Genomic DNA, 10,157 nt, shown 5'->3' with positions numbered 1-10,157 from the left:
TGGTTTGATCCTAACTTCAGGTACTGTCTGTGTAGAGACACAAATGTTTGAATCTGGAACAACAAACAATCTACTGGAGGAACTCAGCAGGTTGAGCATCATCGGTGGGAGGAAAGGAGCTGTCAGAATCAGAATCAGAATCAGAATCAATTGCCGTCGACAATTCCTTTCCCCCCCACAGATACTGCTCTACCCACTGAGTTCCTCCAGCCGATTGATTGTGACTTTGTGGAGTTTGAACAACAAATATAAGCCTTCCAGTAGTTAATCATTTGATGGTTGCATCATTTCTAGAGGCTCTCAATTTGCTCATAATACATTTGAGCAATAGATTTTAAAATAAAACTTTGTACTGGATTGAAGCAAGCTTTTCAACCAACACCATCTTATTGTATTGGTATCGGTCTATTATTGTCACATGTACTGAGACAGAGTAAAAAGCTTTTGTTTGCATGTCGTCAAGACAGATCATTCTACACACAAGTACATCAAGGTAGTGAAAAGGAAAACAAAATGCAGAATGTAATGTTACAATTACAGAGAAAGTGCAAGGGCCACAATGAGGTAGACTGGGAGAGCAAGAGTTCATCTAATATGTTTGGATGATGAAAGGTTTTAGTAACTAACAATGATACAATATAATCCAATTGAAGCAAGACAATATTTAAACATTGCATAATTCCAGAATATTTTAAAATATAAATTAAGCATGGTGGTCACAAGTCCAGCAGCAAAGAGAAAAAGTTAAATTTTCAGGTCATTTTGTCAGAAACTTTTTGAGTGTTCCCAGAAATTTTTGTTTCTGTTTCAGATTTACACATCCACAGTATTTTGCTTTTGTGTTTTGCAGTAATTTGGATACTTAAAGGTTTCATCCTGTGTACAGAAGTTGGAACCTGGAATAATGCAATGATGCAGTAAGTGGATTAGTGTAACTTCTTATTTGTAAAGTACCACAGCTTGGATTGTGGAGCAACACAAGAGATGCTTGAGGAACTCAGAAGGTCAGGCAGCATCTATGGAGGGAAATGGACAGTCGACATTTCAGGTCAAGACCTTTGATCCGGGCTCTTGGATTGTTCTGGGCTATGTTTGGATGGAGGATGAGAAGTCAGACAGGGTTCCAACTGTCCTTTACCAGGTGTAAGTGTGGAATAATCTGTGCTGTTAGGATCCTCATTCAATGGCAGTACTAACACAGGACCTACTGCCATTATGTTTCGGCAGTGTTGGTGCTACTGAGCTGCTGATGGTCAGTGGACATCAAAGTCACTTACCCAGCATTCATCGTAGGCCCTTGCTATTCTCAGTGTTACTTCCAACTTCAACGTTGTGCTGTGTGACATATTACTATTCAAGCTGTAAATAGTACATGGAATATTAAGGAACATGAAGATACAAAGAGATTTAGTAAATACGTGCAATTCATTTATTCCACTCTCGAACTCCTTTATTTTCGGTGTATGTGTGCATAAATGTCACCACATGCATTAAAGATTTACAGAGACGATAATGTTTTCTGCTTTTTGAAAAGGGTATGATCATGTATTTACAAATTTAACTAGCCACAGCTTTTCTGAGTCTCTTTGATGTTCTCAAAGGAACTTGCAGATGCAAGAGAGACTGCAGATGCTGGAAATCTGGAGCAACACACACAAAATGCTGGAGGAACTCAAATGGTCAGGCCACATCTGTGGAGGGAAATGAACAGTCGACATTTTGAGCTGAGACTCTTCAACAGGACTCTGAACATGTGTGGAACATGAGATGTGAGCTTTTCAGTTCATACACCAACCATAGGAAAATGTTTTTCAGAGCAATGTTGACATTGTACAGGCACAGACCTTGCACCTTATTGCACTGCACTTTCTCTGTAGCTGTGACACTTTACTCTGTACTGTTACTGTTTTTACCTGTACTACATCAATGCACTCTGTACTAACTCAATGTAACTGCACTGTGTAATGAATTGACCTGTACGATTGGTTTGTAAGACAAGCTTTTCACTGTACCTCGGTACAAGTGACAATAATAAACCAATACCAATACAAATAAATGGAAGTGCAAGAAAGACATTCTTCTACCTGAGGTGCTTTCTTAAACATACAGCATGTTAATACATTTGTTATCATTGCAGAAAGCAGAAGATGTTTTGTTTAGTGAAATAGTCCAGAAGCTCGAAGGTGACTGCAATCCTAAACTGTCGGAAATTATGAAGAACTCCAAATTTGGAACTAGCAATCAAAATCAGGCAAGTATATTATTGCGTTGAGAAATGTCTTGAAGTTGCATCTTCAAAGTTTATTCAGACTGTGTGTTAAGTGGCATATAAATCGATGAGCAAATTACATTGAAGATGATAGACATACAGAACCTCACGTTTAGTCTCGCGTACAAAATTATGACATTGATGGATAAGGTTTCACAAAATGCTGTAGAAAATCAACTCCAAATGTAGCTGTAATTGTTAGTTATAAAAAGCAGTGGTGAAACCCACAGTTCCAAAGCAGAATCCAAAGCATGTGTGTGAGATGGATGAAGTGGATGCTGCACATATGGCAAATTAAAATAACAACGTGTTCAACAGTTAGGAATAAAAGGACATGTAAGTCTACAGTGAATCAAAGCAACTCCAGTAATGGTGTTTCTTCATGGTTTGGAAGGGTTCACTTCAGTAAGCCACAGAGAAGATGTCAATTATGCTGAAACAATGTGAACAATTGAGAATTGGTTTTATGCTAACAGGAGAAAGGTGGAAAATAGAATGGGTTTAAGACAGAGGCACAGTTGACGTGCAAAGGGGAATTGATGGGCATGCATGAAAGAACAAATTGCAGGGGTGCAGAGAAATAAAGAGAAGGGAATTGGACTAATAGCATTGCTTCCTTGGGAGTCATCATGGACCTGATGGGCCAAATGGCTGCTTCCTATATCATTATAATCATAGTGCATCGACAAAGGGATTGCTATGGAAGTAGATGGGAAATGGCCCATACTTAAGTAATTTCAACCGTACCCCTGATAAAGAGTACATTGAACTTGAAAATACATTTGCAAAGAATTGACGATTTTAGGCCAAAGGAATCACGCCTCAGATCAATGGTTTTTACTGATTTATATTAACCGACTGTCACTGAAGGACAAAGATTGGCTCAGAGAACTGAAGCTAGACTCAAGCCAAATGTTCAAGGTAGATGCTTCAAAAACACACTTAGACATACTGTTGAGATACTACACAGGATGTGAGGATACTACTACTAGTATTACATCTTACAAGATCAATATTCATTTAAAGCTAGGTGCAAAGCCAATCTACTGTAGTCTCCATCAGTACCATGTGTCTTGAGGGAGCAAGTGGAGAAAGAGATGGAAGAATTAGGATGGAATTCAGTTCTACTGAAGAAAAACCAGAAGGATTAGATAACACCAGTTATAGTAGTACTGAAAGTGAACAAGAAGTGTTCAAATATGCAGGGATTACAGGGTGACATTGAACAAAATGAACAGCATGCTTTGCCTCCTTCACAAGATTTATGTGTAAAATTGGTGAGAGGATAAGGAGAATCAAAAGCATTCAACAGCTAACATTTATAGGGGTCCTTAAACCAAAACAAATGAATTTGGCCTAAAGTCATTGCCAAAGACTTTACAAGCTGCAGTAGACAAGGTACTACAAGATATAGATCACTGTCTGTGAAATGAAGACAATGTCCAAATGGTTACAAGTACCAAAAAAAAAGAATCTTTGAATACCAGAGTGCTCAGACAATTACACAAGCACAGTGTAAAGCTCAAAGAGAGCAAGTGTGCATTCATGTGCTTGTGTGCACAAAGAGAAGTTATTTATCTTGGCCTGGAGATAGATGCAAATAATTGCAACCAGTTTAAGCAAAAATGGAAACCACTGTGAAAGAAAAGACATATTTACAGAGTTGGAAATGGCCAGTGAGACTTCCCAAAGAGTATGCATTGATTAAGGCAAGAAAGGGACCAATAACTCCTTGGTACTCATAGTTTGTCTCTCAAAATGGATTGAAGTGAAACTGTTGGATCCTGCACTACAACAGGATGTATGATTGAAGAGATGAGATCCATTTGCTTCTATTGTGGCTTACCAGAAGAGTTAGTGTCAGAAAATGAATCCCAGTTTTGTTCATTTTTACTTGAGTGTTTTATGAAACAAAGTGCATTTATTTCACCATGTCATCCTGTGTCAATGGTGCAGCTGAGCATTCATTGCGAATTGTTGAACTTGATGTAATAAGTATTAGAAAGGTGCTTAAGTCTAGCAATGAGACATTGAGTAGCAGACTTCTTACTCAATGACAGGATGATGCCACATTCCACTTCAGGTTATACTTCTGCTGAGTTCCTAATGCATAAAAGGCTCTGAATGTGAGGGAGCTTAGCTCAGCCAAATCTTGAGGGGTGAGTGGAAGAGAAGCAATTGAAATAAAAATAACATTATACTTCAAGTCATGGAGTGAGAGAGTTGAGACAATATGATAGAATCGGTGTTTTAATAACACCAAACAAATATGACATTCAGAAATTGCATGTTGTAGTGATTGCTAAAGGCTGTGGTGCAAAAAGATATCTCACGAAAATAGATAAAAGCAGAAGCATACATGGAAATCACCTAATTCCTGAAAGAAGTGTACGTGATCGATACTCTGATCAATTGATTCTTTTCCACTTTGTGTTTTACTTCTCATTACTGCTGAATCGATGATGTCAACAATTGAAGTGTGTGAAACTTACTCTCCTTTTAAGTGTCTGTTCAAGGCAATGACTACAACTCATTAACCATGACTCTGTAGCACAACTCCTACACTGTCAAGGCCACTGGGAGGTTTCCTATTTCAACATCCCCAAAGGTACCCTGATGCTTACATCCCACTGCTCTGCTCTTCTGCCACCATGTTCGAGCTGGCCCTTCCTCCAAAGCACTCACTCCAGAGCATCACTAGTTTCATCCCTACTTTCAGCACAGCTACCCGTCCCCACACCCGCCATTACCCACTCAGGTCTATCTGCTGCCCTGCTTGCTGATGCATTCAGAGCTTTATACTGCCATTGCACTTGTCATACAGGTGCAGTGGCAGTATAAACTCTGAAAGCATCAGAGCAGGCAAGTCCTGAACATGCAGGTAAGTCCATTCACTCAAATCTCCATTTTGTGATATATGACCAACATATTACACTCACTGTAAGTAATAGAAAAAATATTAAGAAATATGAGGGTACATAGAGTCAATGTGCAAGTCATATCTGCTTCTCCACATCTGTACATACATGACATTACATACATCATACATGTATATATGTGACAAACCTGAAGCAACACTGATTCATCAGGCAGTAGATGGTGACCAGCAGCAGATTTTGATCTGAGGAGTTAACAGTGCTGAGACCACCCCACCCCTCACTGTACTGCCATTTTTGATGGCCAGTCTTGGCAGTTGGGCTGGACGTAACCAAGAACAGTGACAGATGTACAGTATATGAGACCTTGGCTGCAGAGTGTGAGTCTGACCATCTCTCTCTCTGGACCCACTTAGTCCACTCCAACATTTCATTCAATAACTTTGCAAAGTATTAACTCTTCACCGAGTTTTTGAATAAAGCATACGATAAGCAGCCCTTGAGTTATTTGAAGCTTTAACATGCCGTGGATTTAAGCACAAGTGGAATGATTCTGTACTTGCATCTGGGTATGGGGTTGTAACAGAAACAGTGATACAGTAATCCATACATTCACTCACCAACCTCTGCAATCTTGGCTCCGTCAGTGGGAGTTTTCCCTCTGAATTACAAAATTTTTGATTTTGCTGTCTGGTCAGGTACACTACAGTGATGGCACTGATGGAGTTCTGCTTTTGTGAGGGCGATGTTTTTCAGATGAGCTGTTCTGATGAGGTCCTATTTTAAAGATCATGACACTGTTAAATTGCCTGCGATGCGATTTGAAAAATCAGAAGAATCAGATTTATTATCACTGAGCTATATGTCATGAAATTTGTTGTTTTGCTGCAGCAATGCAGTGCAACAATATAAAATTACTATAAATAACAAAAATAAATAAATAGTGCAAAGAAAAGGAATAACGAGGTAGTGGTCATGGACCGTTCAAAAATCTAATGGCGGAGGGGAAGAAGCTGTTCCTGAATCGTTGAGTGTGGGTCTTCAGGCTCCTGTACCTCCTCCCTGATGGTATTAATGAGAAGAGGGTATGTTCCAGATGGTGAGGGTCCTTAGTGAAGGATGCCGACTTCTTGAGGCACCGCCTCTTGAAGATGTCCTTAATAATGGGGAGGGTTGTGCCTGTGATAGAGGTAGCCGACTCTATAACCCTCTGAAGTCTCTTGCAATCCTGTGCACTAGTGCCTTCATACCAGGCTGTGATACAACCAGTCAGAATACTCTCCACCATACATCTATAGAAATTTATAAGTCTTTGATGACATCATGAATCTCCCAAACTCCGAACAAAGTAGAGCCACTGGCGTGTCTTCTTCGTGATTGCATTCAATGTATTGGGCCCAGGATAGATCCTCTGAGATGTTGACACCCAGGAACTTGAAGCTGCTCACCCTTTCCCTGACCCCTCAATGAGGACTGGTATGTGTGCTCCTGACTTCCCTGTTCTGAAGTCCACAATCAATTCCTTGGTCTTTTTAAACTTTTTTAAACCTTATTAAGCGACAATGGCTAACACGAGGGGACATAATTTTAAAGTGATTGGAGGAAGGTATAAGGGGGATGTCAGGGGTAAGTTTTTTACACAGAGAGTGGTGGGTGCGTGGAATGCACTGCCGGCAGAGGTTGTGGAGGACAGATACATTAGGGACATTTAAGAGACTTTAAGATAGACACATGAATGATCGGGGGCTATGTGGGAGGGAAGGGTTAGATAGATCTTAGAGCAGGATAATGTCGGCACAACAATGTGGGCTGAAGGGCCTGTACTGTGCTGTAGTGTTCTATGTTCTATTTAAACAGCATGTTAACAGGACCTTCCGGCCCAACGAGCCCGCACCGCCTAATTACACCCATGTTAACCAACTAACCCATACGTCTTTGGAATGTGGGAGGACACCCGAGCACCTGGAGGAAATCCACGCAGTTATGGGGAGAACGTACAAACTCCTTACAGACAGCAGTGGGAATTGAACCCGATCATTGGTGCTGTAATAGCGTTATGCTAACCGCTACACCACCATGCCGCCACTTTGCTGACATTGAGTGCAGAGATCAGAGAAAAGAGCAGAGATCCCATGTGACAGCATCCCTCACTCGATAAAACCCATCACAGGACATTTTTCCACACAATAAAAGTCACAGCACGTCAAAGCAGTTCATTGAACAATAAACTCTTCTAAATGTCTCCGGGATGTGATAATACTCTTTATAATTCAGGCAACCCTCCTTTTTTCCTATTCTGGACCAAGATTGTGTTGACATGGGTGAAATACTAAATCAGCAAATTATAGAGTTTTCCAATCAATGACATTGCTGGTAGCTTCTCCAAAATATATGGCAGCAGAGCGGTGCAGCTTATAGAGCTGCTGCCTCACAGATCCAGTGACCCAGGTTCAATCCTAACTTCTGGTGCTGTCTGTGTGGAGTTTGCACATTCTCCTCATGGCTGTGTGGCTTTCCCCTGGATGCTCAATTTTCTCCCACATCCCAAAGATGTGTGGGTTAGTAGGTTAGTTGGCCACTGTAAATTACTCCTAATGTGTACCATAACCATACAGCACAAAACAGGCCCTTCAGCCCACCATAAGTGAGTGGTAGAATCTGGAGGGAGTTGATGGGAATGTGGGGAGAATTAAATTGGATCAGTATAGGGTTAGTATAAATGGGTGGTTGGTGTGGACTTGGTGGGCTGAAAGGCTGCTTCCATTGAAGATAATACTGATATAATGTAATACTGACTGTCTAAACTACTTTTAGATGAGGGCCTCAACAACCATCTGGGAGAAGAGTGCTTTCTGGTAGCTGACTGTGCTGGAACTGGACCCCATTGCCACTGATAGAACAGGCCTTATATTTAACTGCAACACCACAGCATTCTCCTTTTCAGAGAAGAGCTCTGATTTTCCAGTAATTCTGTTGACAGAAAGCTCTCTATATCCTGTTCCATTCGGGAATGTGCCAGATTTTAATATTATCAAATAGGGTTTATTTTACGTGTAAAGGCTGAGCATGCTGCACCACCCAAAGGAAATACTGTGCGAAATGAATGAAAGACACAGGAAGACAGTGTATCAATTTTCAGAAGGACGTTATTTCAAAATTCCTTCTGGAGGATAACGAGCCTTGCTGGAAAATGGATTCCATAGCCAGTACATTGCCCAGGAGGTCACCCTTTACAAGTGCATTAAACTCTTTTGAGTCCATGGACTACTTACAACTAAGCTCGATTTCATTCTGTGTTAGCCTACTCCCTACCTACATGTGGCTGATATTTTATCCTTCATCCAATGACGTAAGAGGTCAATTATACTATTGTTGCCTACACAGTTAACTCCAAAAAGATCAAGGCTGTTTTTGTATTTTGAGGAAGCGATACAGCAGTGTTGCTTCTGCTGCTGAATCATTGGGTAAGCAGTTAAATAAAGCACAATCCTTTTCCAGGTCTTATCATGTAAGGGTTTACTGAGAGGGAATATAGGAGAGCAAAGATAATGCATTAAATTAATTGATGGAAAGATGAAGCTTTAGAGAGGGTGCAGAGGAGATTTACCAGGATGCTGCCTGGTTTGGAGAGCATGTCTTATGAGCTGAGCTGGGGCTTTTCTCTTTGGAGAGGAGGAGGATGAGAGGTGACCTGATAGAGGTCTACAAGATGATAAGAAGCATAGATCGAGTGGACGGTCAGAGACTTTTATCCAGGGTGAAAATGGCTAAGACGAGGGGACATAATTATAAGGTGATAGGAGGAGGGTGTAGGGGGGATGTCAGAGGTAAGTTTTTTTACACAGAGAGTGGTGGGTGCGTGGAACACACTGCCGGCAGAGGTTGTGGGGGCAGATACATTAGGGATATTTAAGAGACTCTTAGATAGGCACATAAATGATAGAAAAATGGAGGGCTATGTGGGAGGGAAGGGTTAGATAGATCTTAGAGCAGGATAAAATGTTGACACAACATCGTGGGCTGAAGGGCCTGTACTGTGCTGCAACGTTCTATGATAACTGATTTATATTGTAAAATCTCATTCACCAAGAACTGGATTACACCTATTCAATTTTGTTTACAGCTTTCAAACCATCAGAGAAAGAGGGACCTTCATGAACTTGTTGGTGATGGATTCAAATCCTGAAATTAGAAAGAAAGCACTCCTTGTTTTTAAGCTCACAAGTAGACCATTTATTGGGGTCAAGCAAGTATCAAAATTGGAATTTAAAAATAAAATAATGTTTAAAAAAACAAGACGCATATTCTGTACAGTTTATCTTGAGCTTCAGTCAGGTCTTTAACCTGCACAGAAGAAATAAAATAGTAGTGAAAACAATTTTTTAATTCATCCACGGAATGTGATCGCCAGTGGCAAGGTCAGCATTTAATGCTTATCCTTAACTGGCCTTGAGGTGGTAACGGTGAGCTGCCTTCATGGGATTTTATTTACAAGAGATTTTTGATACAATTGAGCACTTTTCTAGGCCACTTCAGAGAACAATTGCTGTGCGTCAAAAAGCAAAATACTGCAGATGTGCAAATCCTGAAATAAAAAAAAGAAACCACAGTAAAATGCTGGAAATACTCAGCAGGCCAGTCAGCATTGTGGAGAGAGGAATGTGTCAGGTTGTGAGCTTTTATCAAATCTGGAAAAAGTTAGAAACGAAGTAAGTTCTATGTTACATAGAATGGGGGAGAGAGATGCAGGGAACAAAAAGTAAGGTCTGTGAGAGGGTGGGCGTCAGAAGGAATGATGGTGATGCTGGGTAAAGCAGTGGTGAAAGTATGTCTTGAATGGGTATAAATGAGAGAAGATGAATGAAACTCAAAATGCCAGAAGAGGAGAGTAAAAGAAACTGAATTTTGGTAAAGGAGAGCAGAACAAATTCCTGAACTTGGCAAATTACACTCTTTAGCACCAAGTTGGAAGATGGGGTGCTGTTCCTCGACCTTACATTGAACATCATTCC

At 40.6% G+C, this 10,157-nt stretch overlaps 1 long non-coding RNA gene across 1 annotated transcript; it reads left to right on the top strand.

The window, feature by feature from the left end:
* The first annotated feature begins 369 nt into the window (after positions 1 to 369).
* LOC127584098 (uncharacterized) lies at positions 370 to 2,011 on the top strand. Its single transcript, XR_007958343.1, has 3 exons — positions 370 to 493; positions 851 to 917; positions 1,602 to 2,011. It is a non-coding gene; the product is annotated as an uncharacterized LOC127584098 (long non-coding RNA).
* Positions 2,012 to 10,157: the final 8,146 nt, after the last annotated feature.

This window comes from Pristis pectinata, chromosome 28 (assembly GCF_009764475.1).
Source record: "Pristis pectinata isolate sPriPec2 chromosome 28, sPriPec2.1.pri, whole genome shotgun sequence".
Lineage (NCBI taxonomy): Eukaryota > Metazoa > Chordata > Chondrichthyes > Rhinopristiformes > Pristidae > Pristis > Pristis pectinata.
This window is presented reverse-complemented; position numbering and strand designations above follow the sequence as displayed.